The sequence below is a fragment of the Lates calcarifer genome, linkage group LG21 (assembly GCF_001640805.2).
Source record: "Lates calcarifer isolate ASB-BC8 linkage group LG21, TLL_Latcal_v3, whole genome shotgun sequence".
Lineage (NCBI taxonomy): Eukaryota > Metazoa > Chordata > Actinopteri > Centropomidae > Lates > Lates calcarifer.
Genome location: NC_066853.1, coordinates 15,615,511 through 15,635,671, shown reverse-complemented (window position 1 = coordinate 15,635,671; position 20,161 = coordinate 15,615,511). Strand labels below are relative to the sequence as shown.

Sequence of the window (20,161 nt, the reverse complement as noted above, 5' to 3'; positions counted from 1 at the left end):
TTAAATATTGTTGCACATATTTTGCTGGGCCGAGTTTGACTGGACTTGATTTCACCGATAAAGTACAGCCATACTGTATTTGTCATTTAATTTTAGTCACCATCCCCTCACGGTAGCATCAAATTTGCATAAAAATAAAGAAACTGTGCAAGAACCAGGACTGTATAATAATGCAGCTAAATTGAGAAATAATCCAAGGCAAGGTTACATCAGCCTTATCTTACATTCCGACACAGCAGAAAACCAAGGAAAATTGCACAAGAGCTTTACAAAGGGCAGGGTGTATGTGCAGTAATGTATACAGTAATGCTCTATATGTAGCCATTTAACATGGAGACTCAAACTTAACTGCTCTGAAAAGGGTTCAGAGTATAGTGCTTTGTAGAAAGGCGTTGTTAAGATGCTTCTGTCATTTGGAGTGCAGGTAGCATTGAGAACACACAGTTTGGTTCAATCATAGCTCAACATTTGTCCTTTAGCATAGAACTGTATGGAATATATTATCTAGGTGTAATTTACATTGGTACAGTATTAATGTGTGCAGTCATGTGTTCACATTTAAAGGGGTCAGTTTGAATATTCTTACATCAAACCAACTTTTAATGTCCTTTTAATCCTTTAGACCTTATTTATTCTTTGTATCCTTTACAGCTCTTAATGGTCATGGACCAGCATCTGTTGCAGACTCCCTGTTGTTTTATGTGTCTTTGTGTTAATTTAAACCCTTTGTTAGATATTTAGAACCACAGCCTCAAGAAAATAAACTTGCATAGATATAGAAAACTGACATGCTATAACCATTTAAGCTGATGTGGTGAAGCCACATCATTTTATTATTTCCATATATGTTCACCAGAAAACCAGTTATGGGCAGAAAGACACTAAAGTTCTCTGTAGAGCTGAGGAGAGCTGCAGAAGAGGATTATATTTCTCTGTGGGTTTGTCACGATGAGTGATTGCTTTCACATACACCTTGATAGCTACGTGATCCATTTTTAATAATTGAGTACAGCAGTTTAAAGTGACAGTTTAAAATGTACTGGATCTATTTCAGTTGCACCATTTTTGTCTTGAAATGTACTGTACCTATGTTTCTGTGTATTCATTAGTTTACTACTCTCACTATTCCCATATTATATATAAGTTAATACAGTTGCCATAGATATAGTGGTACTTCCATCTTCTCATGAATCATATATAAGAAAAAAGTTTTGGGCTGCTAGGTGATGGAAAATCTCACTAATTGTCAAATTAATCAGTGTTCAGGAATTTCTCTGTCTACTGCTGTAAATGGCAGTAAGCAATTAATAAATGGATTGTGGCACAGATGCCCTGCAGCCAAAAGGACAAAATGTTGTTTCCAATAATGGCTTTTAACTAATCTATTAAGCATCAGAACAGAATTTCTTAACCATTGATGAACCCATTAGTTACCACCTCTAAGCCTCTAATTATATTAGATAATTGTGCCAATATACAGCATATATCATTTCTCTTTCTTTCCTCTGCTAGCACTCTGTGTAGGCGAGCTGACTCCACCTGCACTCGAGGGCATAACATTTTGATTGACATTTCTTAGCAATTTCTTAGCAAACAATCTGTTTGACTGCAGTCTTATTTCATCATGGCCTCTCTGCCTTCCGCTGCCCCTTCTCAGAATATCTGCTGGATGGTGGTGAGAGCATTTGGGACCCGTAATGTCATTTACCCATGCAGACACATACCCATATTTCTTTTCCTTTTGCTTCACCCTTCTTTCATTTTTATCAGGCACAGATGTCCTGAACTGGACCCGGCTCTACAATTTATAGAGGACTTGAAATATAAAGGAGGCCGTGTGATTTTGCCCTTCACAATATTGTAATGTAACACGGAAGAATTTGAAAGCATTAAAATCTGTTTTGACCCCACAGAAAATTCACAAATGAAAGTCACCATAAATATAAATATGTGGCATGAGGTCTGTGTATATGTAGAGTTCCCAGACGGAGGAGAAACAGGATTTCTGTCAAAAACAAATCGGTTATTGTCTTTTCATGAAACCCTGCAGTAAACAGTGAGCTTTTGTGGCCTTTCTATCAGGACATTTTCCAATTTATCTTAATGGAAATCTGCTGCTTTTTTGCACTGAAGACCAAGAGAGGCCTAAGCTGCATCTGTATTGAACCCAGCATAAGATGAATAAGATGAACAGCAAAGAAATTAGATTGTGTAAAACACATCCATACTGTAGAGACGGAAGAATTTAAAATGATTTAATTTGATAACAGCAACAGATGAGGCCTATGTGTACCTTGTATGCCCATCATATTCACCATGATATCCCTTATCAGTGAAGCCTTTCCATCCCAATCATTTTGAACCTGAGTCATGCTCATGGCGCATCTCCATTGACATGTGGAAAAGGTCCACGGTGAGGCACAAAATGGATTGGGCATCCATGGTGGCTAATTCTGATTCAAGGAACTGAGAGAGCTGTGTTAAGGATGTTAGGCATTAAAGAGTTGTCTTTTTCATGGGATTATCTGCGAAGGAGGAAGTCAGTATTCAGACAGAGCTGACTGGCACGGCAAGATCAGCCCCCATCCAAGTAGAACACTTCTCCAGGCATGCAGAACATGCAGACTTAAGTCACATAATCCCCTTCAATATCAGCAAGGATGTCAATACGCTGACATAAATGGATAGGATACGACAGTTTTGCAGGCTTACTGTTGTTTCTGATCACAGCGTTTGCAGTGGTAGCTGGCAGGTGGCTATTATTAGCTGCTGCAGTGATATAAATGTTACTGTATATCCATTGACGCAGTGATGACAGAACATATTTAAACCTTTGGTGAAATGCTGCCTGTCTAATAAAATATCATCAAGAGTATTTCAGACTGCGTTTTATTCTTTGCACCCCAATGCTGTGGCATTTATGGGGCCTGCAGATATTGAAGCAAATAATTGGACTCACAAAGCTAACACTCAAGCACATCTCAGGGGCTAAACAAACAATGGCACTCTCTGCACATTTGGTGCCCGAGTTCAAATGAGACTGTAACTGTGGATCATAACAGGGCTTTTCTGGTGTTTTGTGGAAGCACTGTTCTGTCAGCGTGACTAAGCAAGGCATTCCAAGTCCAGCTAACCATGACTGTCTGAGAAAGCTATGAAAACAATCGCTTTTCAGAACAAGTGGGTTCAGGCGAATTGTCGATGTTACACGCTCAGATGTTGCTAAACGCTGAAAATGGCATTGTTTTTGCTTCTGCACGGTACTGCCGAGCATTTGAAATCCTGCACTTAACATATTGGAAATGGCATTCAGTGTTGAACGCAACGTATTTCAGGATGTTCTTATTATATCCTATCAATATCTGCTGCTACAGCAACCCAGTTTCTTCATGGAACTCATTAAAGTTGCATCGTATCTCATCTCATCTTACCTTACGTGGACATTTTGCGGTGGAATCTGGACATTTATAAAGATTTCAGTGATCAGTTGAAGGTTTTTTTTAATGTGATAAATATGGAACTTATGAATGTGAAAATCGTGTATGTACTGTATATATATTTATCCATCTATTTTGTCTACTCACTTATCCCTGAGGCTCAGTCTATATCCACATTCATTGAGAAAAAGCCAGGAAAACACCATCACTGTGCTCAGTTCAAAACTCAAGTAAAACTCCTGAGTTTTAAATGAGTTAAATGAGTTTAAAATGGAGCAGTAAACAGAAAAGTCTGTGCAATTACAATCTGAATTTTAATTAAAGGAGCTACTATAGATTTGAATACAATTTTCCATAATTTTATGAGCCAAGAATATGTTTAGCTTTTATGTGGGTGGGCTCTAATATGCCCCACTATGTTGAGTTAAAATCAAGCTATATCTCAGGAAAACTGCCTTCTGTGTCCTCATGCTCTCCCCATTTGATAATAATTTGCTATTTGGATATGGTTTGCTGTGTTTGGGATAGTTTAAAGTAAAATCTCTATATCATCTTTTACATCATTAGATAGATAGGTGGTAATAAGCCCTGGGCCTGCAAATGACACATTTGGGTTTAACATGATCCTCAAAACTTTGCCTCTTCAGCAGACTTGAAAAGGAAATCTTTTCGCTTTCCATTTTCAACCATGACAGTGCTGTAAGCTATCTCTCAGACTCTCGGACTTCCCAACTTGTAGTGAGCCTTTTCTTTCCACACTGAATGGTTGAAATGGTTCTAAAATTTAATGGCTAGTTTGATCAGTGAAATGACTGCTTGAATGTAGCGTGGTATACTGGTATAACAGCTGCAGAGGAAAGCCATAGCCTTGGCTTTTCTTTTTTTCTTCTTTATGTATTGAAAACTTACTCTTACAAGAGGCATAGTGCTCTTTTCCCATGCAGGTGCAAATGCAGGCAGTGCAATGCTAGTTCAAGTTTTAGTTTTTTGTTGTTTTTTTTTTTGGCTCCAATCAAGTCTGATTGCACAATGATTTCCCCAAACAGCTGTTTTGACTTGTTGGTGCCAAGTACACATGATGGGGAAAAGAAAAATCTTTAAAAAGGTGCGACATGCTGACTGAGGTTGTGTTTATGCAGATCATGGGGTGCAGCAGTTTTGTTACCCATTTTTGCATAAGATTGTGGATGGCATTTCCTCAGACCACCTTGAGATTTAAAAGCAAGAGCCAGTAGAATTTTTCATGGCTTTAGTTGGCGAAGGCATGAACACCATCATTTCCAAAATCATCCAAAGTTCATGTAATCACTTTTGGTTTGATTGTGGATGATTCTTACCCATAATGTCATGCACAATTACATGTAGGATGACATCCTACAGCAGTGATTGACTGATGCAAGTATTTCAGTTGTAGCCATTAATGTGAAGGGTGCACACAGGCTCCGACTGTTGTTGATGTTCAGTGCCCTGAGCTTCACTAAAGAACTCAGAATATTTTTAAGTGCTGAGAATCTGCACATATAAACAAACCCATATACTGTGTGAGTAACTGGATGAAATTTTGAATCATCCTAGTAACTATATTTATAACCTAGCAGCACAGGTTTCATTGTTAGATAACTACTTGCACATACTGTACACATGGAAAGACTGGCAAATTTTTGTGTCTCCTGAAACACAAATTGAATTTAAACTGGGACATGATGTACCCTTGGAAGAGTATTTGGAGTGCTGTATAATCGTATTTGGGGTGCAGTGTATTTGTGCTTTGGGCCTTGGCACCCCCTGCACAGGACCAGTTTACTCAAAGCCAGACTGGATTGTCTTTGCAGCCCTGTAGGAGACAGTCTGTCGCTTTTAAAGGGAATGAACACAGCTGACATTATCAGCCATTACAGAAGCTTATCCCACCCCTGCCAGCTGATTAGAATGTTTATTTCTCCCTCTATTTTAGTGAAACTGTGTGCAAACATGAGCATGAAATGTAAACTAGGAGTGGAATTATGCAGTTTTGGCAACCACCAGATGCTCAATCCTGGTGCAACACAGGAAAAGAAATTGCATGGACTTTGTTGGACACACCCAATAATAACAAAACCCCATAGTGTGTCAGTTTCAGTACACTGATCAAAAAGAAAAAGTATCAATTCTACTGATACAAGAGCAAGAACTCTTGTTTTGAGGATTAATACTAGAGAGAATATTCACACATTTAATAAAAATCGTATGTTCTAACATGCATGTTTTCTAGTAATTAGCAGAGCACAGCAAAAAGAAATGTCTAAATCATTAGGTTGTAAATGTATTCAGTAGTTGTTTATAAATGATGCATTCACCTCTTAAGTCGTGATGAGGGGCTCTTCCACCACATGATGGTAGATTAGTTTCTTTTAATAATAAAAGTGTCAGTGATTTTTGCCCTCGTATTACTTCATGTTGAAACAAATTTTCATCTCTGGTCTCTCCTACCTCCACAAGACAGAAAAAAAGGATGATTGAGCGAGTCGTTCAGCTGTCCCCAGTGAGATATTTGAAATGTTGCTGAAATGGGGGTTTATGCTCTCTGAGAACTTATCAGTTCTGTTCAGTGCAATCAATGGTGCCATTAAAGACTTTGCAGCCAAAGTACCCATTAATACAGCCAGTCGCTTGTTTATGTCTGCATTAATAAGTAAAAACTCTGTTCTGGTTTAGAGACGAGTTTGTCAGCACAGAGTGAAGTAACGAGTCAGAACTGGAATGTTGCGGACGTGGTGCATCGCTGTGTGAAAATAGGGAGCCCGAAGTTGCTGTGTTAGAACAAACCCATCCTTCTTGCACACTGTCTCTCATACCTACTGATTATTTATGTGGTACTGGGTAAATGTGCTGAGCATGGCTAAGTGTATAAATAGCAGTACGGACATCATCAGAGGCTTAAGCTCATGGGGGCAGGGGAGGGGAAAGAGCTTACTACCAGAGCATCAGATCATGAGCAACAGAGACGATCCTCCCTGACTCATCAAGAATGGAGGGAAACTCTGATCCCTCGCATGTTCTTAGTGTGCATGTTGGAGGGTTATGGGTAACCCTGCTGACCTCCGTGGTCCACTGGTGCACTGCTTTATGTTGTGCATATTGCATAATTATTCATATAAGATGACAAGTGCATTATTCAATTACCATGTTCCCCTTGGTTCACTGACTTATATGTGGGACATGGTTCAGGATAGCACAGACTTGCAAATGTAACTCTGTTTTTTGTTTTATTAAAAATAGCTGCATAACCAGAGCAATTATTAGAGCGTATATTATTTGATGTGATTCTCTCAGGCAACTTATATTATTGCTCAGTGTCACCACGGTCAGTGTCTGAGCCACAACGAGATTCCCCTCCTAACAAAGGAGACACAACATCCTAGTCACGGTAAATATCATAATAAAACATCAGCGCAATTTTTTCCTCATCATATTCCACCTCCGCCACCGCCATTATCTCTGTGTACTCGTCGTGTTCCAGCTCTCTGCAGCGCAGCCCACAGTGCAGGCCTCTACTTTGCCTTGGGTTGTTGCCTTTGTCTGGAGCTCTCTCATCTCTGGAGGTCACATTGGCCGCCCTGGAGGTACTGGTAATGGTCAGTGTGCCAACTGTGTGGGCATGCTAAGAGAACCATATGCTGTCTGTTAAATCACACTCAGCGGAGGCAGCAGAGTAACACGGCTGTTTGGTATCTGATGAAAATCACAACATGCTTAACATGCGCGATGGAGGCAAATGCCGCAGTCGAGCCGTCAGGTAAGCATGCAGCGCATTAGAGCAGGTATTTCTCGCATCCCTTCCTTTCTCACCTTGTCACTTCTTGTTTCTGTATTCCACACTGATCGCTTCAAGAGAGGGGGATTTAACAGGCAGAACGACCAGGCCTTACTCCATACTCCATAGGCTAGCCTGTTGCCACTATTCACAATTCATCCAACTGGTTAAGTTCACTGCGGCCCAGCATCAAATATGTGTTTCTTTATTTGTTCTTTATTGGGGGTTTTATAATAGCACTGTGGGTCTTGGCCTGAAAATATTTATTTTAGCCTTGTGGCAAGTCAGGCAGAGTAATAGAGAAGTGGATGTGTTGTGTGCCTGGCATTTTCACACATGGTTTAGACACAGCTATAGAGAGGCCCCGTAGCTGCTTCTTTTTCACTCTTCATTAAGAATTCTAGAGGGTGTTTCGACTGAGAGGCGATAATGTTTCTATGGACATCACCAGCCTCTAGTCTCACGCCAACTGGTACTGCAAAATACAGGCAATAGCATGTTTCAGTTTTCAGCGTGAGATTGTTTGTTTTCTGTCGAATGCTCATCTGAAAAAAACAAAACAAAAAAACCCACTGTAGAATCAGTGAAAAAATGTCAAACGGAGCATCCATTTTGTCGCTACGTGGAGACATAATCCAAGCTTACAGTTATCCAAACGCCTGCCTCTCCCTGTGTACAGAAGCTCTGAGATCCTGAAACACTGAACAAATAGCTGTTTGTCCTTGAGGACAGCCGCGAATGAGAGGCCTGGGTCGCTAGACTGGCTTTGGAAAAGCAGGAGAAAGCAAACCTTCCCCATGACAGCTGCTGTTTTAGTATCAAATAAATCATTATTCATGTATAAATCACCAGTGTTATATATATTATGTATAAGGCTGCGTATGCTGAGAGCTGAAACAATGTGTCAGTTAATTGATTAGTAAATTGACAGGAGACTGATAATAAGTATTTACAAGATATACATACAGGAAAAAACTACAGCAGTACCCTGAAAAACAACACAACAACACATAACACAAATGGTGAGGGGGGCCTGTACAGTATAGTACAGTACAGCACACAGTTAAATATATTATTTAGCTAATTATCTGTAATTATGGTCATAAGGTTTGGTTGACCTGTGCGGGGGAACCACGTTTCAAAATTCTCTCACAGGGTTCCACAGTGAGTCCACAGTAATAACTTAATTGCAAATACACAATGTTTCAACACATTTTCACATTGAATTCCAAAACTATAGTTAGTATCGCTGATCAAATCAGCGTTTTGTTTCATACCGAGAAGATTTAACAATTCAAATAAACATTTTTCTATTAAAAAACTGTTCTTCTTCCAATTCAAGCTGTGCAGCCCCAAACCCCAGCAAATAAACAACAAGAGAAGGAGAGAGGTTTACATTCATAATCACTGATATTGAATTAAATACTTTTGTCCAGAGGGACTTGACTGTGCAGCCATGCCACAGCACATGAATCAAAGTACCTAATTGCCCACAACCATGCCAACACAGATCAGAGGAGCTTGGGTTCTTCTTTTTAAGTCTGGAGGGAGTGATATAAGCTGTCTGTAAGATCTTTTCAGTTGTATAACTCTGAATCTTATGTTACTGAAAAGTAAGAATATGGAGGGCATATTCTCTCCCACTCTGCAGAGGTGAGTCTTGTTCCCAGTGTGACTGAGTGTGAATGTTGAGGTTGGAGGAGGAGTGAATCAACAACCTGTACAAACCTGTCACAGTACCTCTGAAATTTGGAGAAAATTGATCCTATTTGAGCATTCTGTAAAAAAGCATCACTGTCCAATTTATATCTCCCTCTAAGCTCATCAAATGGAGAATTTACCATTTGATTTATGAAGTTTGTATAATTTTGTGCTGTTGCCAGGCATAGTTTGACAGAGGATTGGTCCCTGCTTCTCAAATGTGAGGATTTGAATTGTTTCCTTGTCATATCATAGTAAACAAAACATGTTTGGATGTTTGACAGATGGTTGGATAAAAATAAGTCATTTGAGTGTTTCATCTTTGGCTCTGGGGAATGATCAGAATTTCTCATTCTTTTCTGACAAATGGATTCATTGAAAAAACAATAGGCAGATTAATTGATAATGAAAATAAATTGCAGGAACATATATGAGTTGGCTTTAAAAGCTGCAAGTCACCCGTTTCAGTAATTCTGTTGCATTAGCAGAAACTAGAAAGAAAGATATTCCTGGAGGCAGTATATAAGCCTAATGACATCTGATCTTTGAAGGATGTTTTGAAGCTTTTGTTTTTGCGTATGCAACCTTTCCCCTCTCCTCTGCAAATCACACACCCCACCACCAGTGTTTTTAATTAGAAAAAATAACAACAGTAACTGAAATGTGGAGTAGCAAAATCCTCTCGTAAACATAATCACTGTGTCACTCAGTTAAAGTCTATGTACGTGCAGTGTATGTTTTTGATGTGTCTGCGTGGGTGTTAGATGAGTAGTTGGAAGGGCAATTAGTATGCAGTCACAACATGTAAAACTACAGCTAAAACTGCATGAAAAGCCTGCTTGATATTTGCAGTGTGAGCGTGTATGTGTGTATCAATCAATTCCTTTGTGTTGGATGCTTCAGGGAACATGAACATACACATGGACATCTCAGTGAAGTGAAGCATGCGTGAAATTGTACCGCTCACATCGCTGTCTTTGGTCAGTCGGAAGGAGGACATTGGATGTTACACAATGCAATTTTGAAAATAAAGGATATAAGTTGTTTTAAAAACGTATCCATACTGGATGATATGTCTCTGATATCTTAATAACACCAGGAAGATTTTAGATGTAGCTAAATGTTTCGGATGTCATCCACATGTTAAGAGATAGGGGTTGACACTAAAGTGGAAGAAGAGGCATGTCTCTTTGGATGTAATGGACAGCTACACAACCACCTTTGAAGGTTGCTCTCAATGTCAGGGTCCTTTGTAGAAGCCTTACCTTGTTTACACATCGATGGGAAGTCAGAGTTCAGTTTGGTAAATATGTCTTGCTTGAACAAACACCCTGTGTCGCTGTGGCTGGAGCTGATAAAAAGGGCTGTTGAGATCCTAATCAAGATTGTCGCTTTGGCAATTAAATTTGACAGAGGAGAATCAGAGCTATCCCTCTGTTGTCATTATTCCCAAAAAAGAGGAAAAAAAGTGGAAAGTGGTTGCTTTTACTCCATCTACAAAGGCTTCAATTAGCTGTGATAGCTCCATGTGTGCCGTTTGTTGTGCACTGGGGGGAGAGAGAAGAAATCGTAGCTAAGTTGAATTATTTTAGTCTATATACAGTACTGCAGCAGTTTAAATTAGTTCCAAGAAGTTTGTTTGTGTCCTCTGAAAGCTATTGACATCTAACTTGTTTTGTGTAGTTCACTGCAGTCCCAGAGTTAGGTTTTGTGCATGCAAGATTTATGTCACTGAAGTCTAGGTGTGCACCAGTAATGCTTAAAAATTTATCTTTTTTGCAGCTGCACTGATGCTCATGTTCATGCCCAGTATTTAAATGCACTCAGCAGGTAAAATTGGTGGAGAAGATAAGGAAAATCTATAAATGCAGCTAAGTGCAGCATGATTTTCTGAAGTCAGTCACTGGAATAAACTTTTTCTGCTTGCCAAGAAGTGCTTCAAAGGCTCAGCAGTACTTTGCTTTAAAGAGTTTGGAAGGCGGTGTATTTTTTTTGTGCCTTTCCAAAACCAGATGCACAAAAATTTAAGTGTAATGAATGGATTACAGTTTGTTAATCTGCTCTTAACATAAGCTGCAATTGATAGCATGTCTCCCTAACTAGCTTACTACCTACAGTAGCAACCAGGCCAAGAAACACATCATTACCTTACTAGTGTAGTTTGCGGAGGTCACATGTTAATGTTAAAATAAGCCCTGATTATGACCAGCACATCAGCACAGTATGTCCCCACTGCATAGATGCTGGACCTGGATGATTTCAGATTTAATGCTAACTTTAGCATCTCTGTCCTGATCTGTACTGGATTTGAGGAAGTCTGTACTCTAGCAACATCAGGGCAACACTTTTCAAGATAGTGTTAGATTTCTAAAACACACTTGTTTTCATCCTAAAAGCCTTTTCTGAAATATCTCTTGAAAATATAAACAAGCATATCATGCAGCCAAACAGCATTACAAAATCACACTCCTCACTCCTCGGGTCATGTAGCCTTGTCCTCAGTCTTTTAACAACATATCATGAATATAGCCAGCTGGTGCATATTTAAGACCACTTTCACAATTTTTTTTTTTTTTTTTTAATTTAAAACAAGTCAGATACAAATACAATAGTGTATTTTTTCTTGCACTGATGTTAACCAGTAACAATAAATCACACTGTGGGTGTGTCATACGTCATTCACCTCGGCCTTTTTGTGTCAAGGTAGTAAATGTTAATGTTGATCGGCAGTGTGAAAGGTTGGAGTTTGACACAGAGCATCAGAATCAGTACAACTGTCACCCATTAAGTTAAAAGTTGGGGCTAATTAAAAGTCATGAACTGTGGTGAGCTGTCTGTGTGTTACTGTGAAGGCTGTTGTAATATTCTGTAATATACTTCATTTGAATGGTATGTACTTATACATTTTCTTCACTGTGACACTGTTGCACAATAATTGCAAACGCTCTTTTAGTTACAATGTTTTTCTCTTCAAAAATTGAAATGTTTAATTTACTGGGTTTATTAAACGTGAAAATAAATGCACATTTTTTTGTGACAAACTCAAAATACAGAATTTAATGGCACAGCATTATACAAGAACAGTACATGTTAGATATTCAGCAGACAGCACTCATTGAATTCATTGATTGCATTTAATAGCCTCAATGTGGAAAAGAATGATGTGAAAGAAAAAATATTAACCTCAAGGTAAGGCAAGTGTTCCAATATGCAATCCAAGGTTAATTATTACACTGCCTGAGACAAATATTAGTAATGCGTATAAAGCAGGAAATCATCTTTAAAGGAGGAGACAAGTAAAATGATATTTCTGCTTGAATTTCTCCTTTTTTGAATTTCATCTGGCAGAGGGGCTCTGGGCAGAAAATGATTGTTCCACCGCTCTAAAAATATCAAATCATTTGTATTGAGCCTGGGATGGAATCAAAGATTGAACTATAAATTGAACCTTTTTATGATTCTGACACTATTACAACTGGTGCCGTATGGCCCCCAATGTTATTTGTGCTTGCACATTAAGGTGTGACCGTTTATTTCTCTCTGCAGACTGCTTTGAAGTGAACCCTGTGAGGAGCATCCAAAAAGACACGATATTCTGGTGAGTTCCCAAATTGAAATTAAAACCCTCTTCACATTTACATAATATACTACCGTACATTACCCATCCAGACTGTGAGCATAAGCAGAAAAGTGATGGGGGCAAGGGGATGGAGGGGAAAAGGCTTTGATAACAATATGCTCTGACTCAATCGATCCACTCAGGTTTTTACTCCACAGGGTCAGTATGTTTGACTCACCATGCATGCATATTCTCACTACATTAAACACGAAGGCAAACCCACAGTGTTATCCATTTTCTTTCCTTTTTCTTCTACATATATTAAGTCAAGCGGAGACACAGAGGACTGTAATAACACAGCATCTTGTTCTTTTCCTCCTCTCTCTCTGTCACATGCAGAATTAACTTCATGTTCACATATAGAGAGAGAGGGAGAGGGAGAGGGGGAGAGGGAGAGGGAGAGGGAGCAAGCTTCCTCAGAGTGACACTGTTAGCTATCCTCTCACATAGGCAGGGTTGGGCTGGCGCCACGGCTGTTTGCCTCATAGCCTGCGCAATGGGAGTCGGCTCCATTATCAGAGCTGCTGCTTCGCCACCCTGCAGCAAACCCAGCATCCTCTGCTCCTGCAGATTTAATTTCTTATCTCAATAGGGAAAACAGCCCCTCTGATGAACAGCAGAAAACACCCTGGGCTGCTGTGAACACGGATTGAGAATACATACAATAGATTGGCTGATAAACTCGTGAACGTGCATAGCACTAATATTCCTCATAGGAATTTGTGGCTGGTCATAGATATTCAAGGGAATTTGCTTTTTACTGTAAATAATGATTCAGGGAAGGGACACTCCTGTCACCATTACATAGTGTATTTGAGCAATTATTCATGGATCTGCCATTAAGCACATATCAGACCTTAAACAAGATCCCTGGTATGTGAATGTCTGCAGTGTGCTGCTGCTCTTATTCTAGGACAAACCCAGTTGTCATTATGTTACTGTTTGCAGATAAATAAAGACAGCTCTTCAAGTGCTGTACTCTCACATGACATAAACTCAGCATGAACCCCTGCCACATGTGTGTTCCTTTTGTTAAAAGTTTTGCGAGAGCACATTATCACCTCTCAGAGAAAAGAGCAGCTGGATATTCTTAATGACATATTTTTTTTAAATGTCTCCTGCAAAAAAATGGAAATTATCTAAGCTTCACACTATGACATTACTTTTGTTCCCCCTCCCGCCCCTATTATTTTCCCATTTGCTGTATTTTTGACAACCCACAAAAATGTCCTCTTTGCTCCATTCGGTAAGGAGTCAGAGTCTGTAATGGAACTGAAAGATTTGACTTGTTGTGGCTTTTCCAGCCCTTTACTAACAGCTTCATCAATGTCACAAAAAGCCACTGTAGTGGTAATTGTGTGTCAACTTTCCCAGGCCCTAAAACAAAAGTTATTACGTGAGGACAAAGAAGTTACATAACTTGATATACTCTGGCTAAATTAGTTTTCTTGTGTTTTACAGTAATCACCTGCTGTGCTGACTGATAGTAGTGCTATCTTATCTGTGGTCTAATGTGTCAAGAATAATTTATTACAGACATTACTGTTTCAAGATCTTCTTGCATTCAAAATTATACTTGTAAATGTATCAGTAGAGTGCCCCCCCACCCCCCCTTTTTCTTTCTCTCTCTCTCTGGACATGCAGTTAATTCTGCATGTGACAGAGAGAGAGGAGGAAAAGAACAAGATGCTGTGTAATTACGTTCCTCTGTGTTGGTCTGAGGTCAGTTGTTTTAGAATATGTTGGGATGTTTAATAACATATCTAAATATCACATTTTCCAATCATATTTCATAGTCATAAATTGATTATACAGTATGAATATAACTTATGTAAAATGTTAATCTGCAAAGTAATGAGTAATTAAAAGCTGTAGACTAGGTGTAGTGGAGTAAAAAGTACAGTATTTCTCTCCTTAATGTTGAAAAGTAGAAGTGAAAGTGGCATAAAATGGAACTGATTAAGTAAAATATGTTTTTAAAGTATGTTAGTCTTGGTTTCCATGTACATGAATTATAATCCATCACTGGTTTGAACTCCTGAAGCCAAACCATGCATTCATAAATTAGAGAAATGTTATTTGAAATATTGTTTTCAATATAGATTGGAACATTATATGTGTTTGTGCAGGAAGAGAAACAAGTTAAAAAAAAAAAAAAAAAAAAGCCCCACAGCACTGCACAGGCATCGTATCATAGTCTGTATGAGAGACATCAAGACACGGCAGGCATAGCAGCTGAAGGGTTGCAGATACTGAACCTGATCGTTTTCAGGTGAATCCAGGTTCACATAATGTGGCACTGTGAGAGGACATTGATTTTTCTTTGAACTATCAGTCCTGCAGGATGCTTCCATGCACAAGGGGAGTGTCTGGCTTCAGCATTGCATGGGGAAGCAGAAATGGACTATATCAGCTAATTTGGCAATTGTGTAGAGATAGGAAGTTAATAATCCATAGTATGAGCAATAATAAAGCATTTAAAGGCAAAACCTTTGCATTAGCTTTTTTTTTCATCTAGAAATACAAGGAAAGGGACATAAAGCTTTTTATGTTTTAATGAATTTAGTTGAACAGTATTTGTGAGGGTGTGCTGTGTTGAATATCTGGTTCTTCAGATTTGTTTAAACAGGTTAATTTAGTTTTGATTAAGCACTTCCCATATTTGTCACAGAATATTTTAGTGTGTGACGTTAAATTAAACACAAGTTGACGATGTGGTTTTGAGATTATTAATTATCCTTGTATTTTTTGAGATGGGGATTCTGGTCTCCTTTGGTCGGGAACCGAGTGCAGGAAATGAGTCTGACACCTTTGACACCTTATTACACGTGAGGTCCATTAGTTTTCACTATAAAAGCAGTTTTATATAGAGCGACTGCACAGAAAAGAGTGCCAGACACAGACTCATTATTGTGGGCACTAGTGGTTCATGCATGTGTTGTTTTCTTCATATGTCCTTGTTAGTGCAAAATGTGTCGGCTTTGTGGAGCTAATGAGAAAACGCATCATGACACTAATAGCACAGGGGCACACCCCAGGTCTTTAGATAATGTATGTGAAAAGGACTGAGCAATATGCAGACTCCTATAGAGAACAGTGATAGTGTGAGAACAGTTGATTTAGAAAATTTCAGTGTATTGTTCCGTGTGTTTATTTATAGAAAAAAGCAAAGGAGAAATTTTACTAATACTCATGTTGATGAGTATTTTGATTTGACTTCTCCCTGCTCAAACTAGAAAGATGTAAAATGAACGCATTTATCATTCCTTTTTTATTTACAAAATCAAGGATGTGAGAGTTGTCAATTCAGCAGTCAAAACAAATCAAGTTTATCTGTGTGACCTTTAATCACAGACACTGTCTCAAACAGTTTGCTGATAGCCACAGTTTGAACGAAGTAAACTAAAAAGTTCAAATGCATTTGATGGAAAGCTAAGATTGCAGCAAAAATAAATAAGCAAGTAAATAAATAAATATCATGTAATTTAATTAGTGCTGATACTTTGGGATGCTGTTAAAATGCTTATTTAACAGTTCTCCTTCCCTTAAGTTTGACAAAGGCTTCATTAGCATTACCTCCGGTTATGAAAATACCCACTGTTTTCTATATAGAATATGATCATTACCATAATGTTTAATAATAATTAACAAGCCCTAAGGAGGAAGGTATTTTATAAATGATTGATTATAACCAGCAATGCAGATGATACGTTTGTGTATGTATGTGTTAAATACAGATAGGTAGAGTATATCACAGTAACATTTATTACTTCTTCTTATTAAACTGTGTACGTTTTCAGTCCTGCAGTGTTTTGCAGCCGACTTAAAGTCAGTGTTTTTCTCGTGTTATCATGCAGCAGCAAAAAGTGAAACTAATTGACACTTACAATATAGAAGAGAAGAGAGAAAAGAGCTCTTAGATTAACAGTATTCCTCCATGAGAGCACATTAGGCATACCAAAAATATCACTAAACCAAAATATAGAATTTTTTTTTTTTTTTTTTGACTCATTTTGAAAGTAGACTCTCTTCATGCAAATAGCTGTTTTGATGTGTTTTGTTGGCATCTGCTGCTTTTCTCAGGGCACTATAATTAAACAGGAGGAGGCCGCAACCCGTCTTTATTCTGTGTCAGTTTGAGAAATGGCTGTTGCAGAATGCACTGTGTCAAAGCAATGCGAGTTGAACAGGCAGCTAGATTTCTCATACACAATGGAGTCCATTTTTAGGAGCGTGTGTATCTGAGGATTCTTGAATTAATCTTCATTACCGCAGTGGCATAGATGTCTGAAAATGCACCAAAAATCAGTTTGTGGAAAAATTGCTAAACAGCACTGTACCACATTTTCTGTTTATCATCAAAGACAAGTATCATATTATGGTACATTATGAAGGCACATTACTTGTTACCTCACAGCTGAAAAACTTATTGAACTGCTTTGATCTCTTCTCCTAGTAATGCCTGACACCCCCAGTTATAGATAAACACATTAGAAAATGCAGGTTAATAGTCAATGTTAAGTTAGATTTAACAGACAGAAAACACCTTGAACTTCTCTCAATTGTTTCCCAACATTTTGAGAGCAGCACTCCATCACAACATAAGTAATCATTTTGAATCACTGAAAAAATACCATATTTTTTTTTATTTACTCTCCACGTGTCACCACCCAAGTTTACACCCACAGCACATCCCTTACTCTGACAACATCCTCAGGATTAACTCTCATATATCATCATTAAAGAGCACGGACCCAGGCACTTTGTCAGAGTTTGCAGTCCAGTGAAAAGGTACAACAGGGGCAGAAAATAGATCTCTTTGATGAACAATAGATTATGATGGAGAGGTGAGCAAACATTCCTCTCATTCGCTGCCCACATGTGCAGTGCAGCAAGACTTACCATCTCACGCAGCAGCAAAGTGCTGTCTGATCTCAAAGACAAGCTGCAAATGGGATGTAATCCTCTCAGATCTTTGTTAAAAACTACAGTGAAATGTGAATCTTTTCTTTCATCTTATATACAATATAGAGATGTGTGTTTCCATAAATAATCAAATGAATATGCTAATTAATTTTAATTGTATCCAATTTCCATATAATTATTATTTATAGTATCATTATATACAATATTTATAGGCTATCCACTTACATTTACATTCCAAAGAAAGGCTCTCATTCACACTCTCTTGAGTGTCTCAATTATCAAAGGATCAGCAGCCTCTTTTAGCCTGACTCCTATTGTTGTAATATGTCGGGTGAAAGTGTGACATAAAAATTCCCACTGAGTTCTGTGACTTTCGAGCTCACCCCAGCTGATTCTGCTTCAGCTGCAGTCTGTGTTTCCTCTTTTTTGTTGGCCCACCTCTGAGGAGAGGCATCTCCAAAATTAGAAACCTCACTGACAACATTTTGGCTCTCAAGTGTGATAACGTGCAGCAGCACACAGACAAGAGTTGTATAGTAATAAACCTGAGATTACTGCAAAAGAGAGATCACCAGAGAAATAATCAGAAAAGTGTTTTTATAATCAGCTATAAGGCTTGATGATATGGCCAAAGCTGTTACCAGTCAATACCGATAATTGTCATGATAAATGTCAAATCATTATTTCTTTCAAGGTAAAAGGCTGGTTTTGGTTCCTAAATTGTAGTAAATTGTGGTTTTAAACTATTCTTTATGGTCAGAACATGACAAACACAGTGAAACAGTTCTCAAATCTGAGGTAAACAAAACAATTATTAATCTAACCTACCTAATCTAAAACATAACTTGCAATGCATATCTTTCTTCCTGCGATGCAATTGGGAGTTCATGATTCATTCCTATGCATGGTATCTAAGCATTGAAATTAATATATTGAAAATGTAATGACTATTTTTTATATCTTTATCAGGGAAATTATATCATTAGTCATTTTATATTGCAATTTAGAAATTATATCAGTAGACTGATCAATAATTAAAATAATCATTAATTGCAACAATTGAAACAATCAACTTTGATGCATACAGCATACAACCTCTTATCAATGGCAGCTAGTTGGTTTTAACGCAAGACTACTACCTGTTTATTGCACATATATATATATATATCTGTATTTCTATGTATCTATTTATGTATCTGTATTCAGACTTACACTGGAAGTGGGCCAGGTCTATACACCAGAAGTTGGTAGAAATTGTCTTGGCAGCCTGTGCTTAATTCCTGCCAATGTCATGCTATTTACTTGATATATGTATGAGTTTAGCTGCTCAGAAAATATAACCATGTATCTAAATTTATAAAATAACAAAGAATCAACTGTGTTAGAACTCAGTCTTCATCAAACAAACAAACAAAAAAATGTCTGAGTTTGCCAGGATGAAAGCTGTGTAACATTAGGAAAAGATGTAAAAACTATGTTGATTACTTTTGATAATTTGAAAATGTCTTATTTTGATGATTATGAGGCATCTGATTTCAAAATGGATCTGTGGGCTTTTATCCTGGATGGACATCGTAGACTAGTCACTACAGTATAGAGTTCTGTTGATTATAACTTAAGTTTGTGAATGATGTATGTGCTTCTGTAACAGAAGCATTGATACTGTTTATATCCTTGATGTATTTGTATTCATTTATATCTATAGTGCTCATTAGCCTCAAATCCACTTCAAACAGCCTATTACTACATTACTGGTCTTATAAAAATAGTAAGGAATTTGCAGTGATGTCTTATTCCTTGTGGCATTGATTTTGTCTACTGGTTTATCCTCGAGTCATGCTGCTGGCTTTACTGGCCCAGACAGTGCAGCTGTGTATAACAACTGCTTTAAACTTTCTTCTAAAAATAGGCTGAAAGAAACAGCTAATGCCAACAGGAAAACCAATGCAGCTACCTGCTGAGCATAAATGCAGCCAATTAGCATTATCAATTATGGGGAGGTTCATTATTTCCACTACCTTTCCCCATGTGCACAAAACTAGCTCTTGTGGGAAATGACTGCATTTGTCACATGCTTGTATACTAAAGCTCGGGCCCGACCTGAGATTCAAAGTCTAAATGAACTAAAACAACAACACTGAGACTCTTTTTTTCTTCCACCTGGCACCTTCATACTAACTTCTCTAAGATGTTGCAAATTTAACACATGAATGACGCAGAACTTTAGGCTATTTTAAATTCTAGTGGAGATCTCAATGATCCCAAATCTGTCAGGCTGAATTTTGTTGAAACATGGTAAAATACAGAATTAAAGCCACGATTGTTTGGCTGGAGAAGGAAATGTACTAAAACTGGATGGCATCTTGGCATGGGGGAGGGGCACCGGTTACAGTGATATCTGGTTATTGTAGAAGAAAGATGGAGGCAGAAAAAGTGTATTTTCTCAGCTAATTGTATATGCTTAAAAAATACACTATTTTTACAAACTGGTGTAACATTCCAGTTTGACACATTAACATCACTATGATGTAAATGTGTTAGGTTTAGGCTAATTATCATCTGTAGCTGCTGAGCATGTTGATGTTATCCTTTAAAAGAAGTAAGAAGTCAGACAACATCAAAGTACATATAGGATGAAGCTAAACCTAGTCAAACCATTACAGAACAGACATCTACACACACATG

At 38.1% G+C, this 20,161-nt stretch overlaps 1 protein-coding gene across 2 annotated transcripts in view; it reads left to right on the top strand.

Moving 5' to 3' along the window:
* The window catches only part of lrfn1 (leucine rich repeat and fibronectin type III domain containing 1), a 99,292-nt gene that overhangs the window by 38,988 nt on the left and 40,143 nt on the right, over nucleotides 1–20,161 (top strand). For both annotated transcript variants that reach the window (XM_018668260.2, XM_018668259.2), the window contains one exon: nucleotides 12,478–12,529. The gene's annotated coding sequence lies outside the window, so the exon portion shown is untranslated. The remainder of the gene's footprint in view (nucleotides 1–12,477; nucleotides 12,530–20,161) is intronic.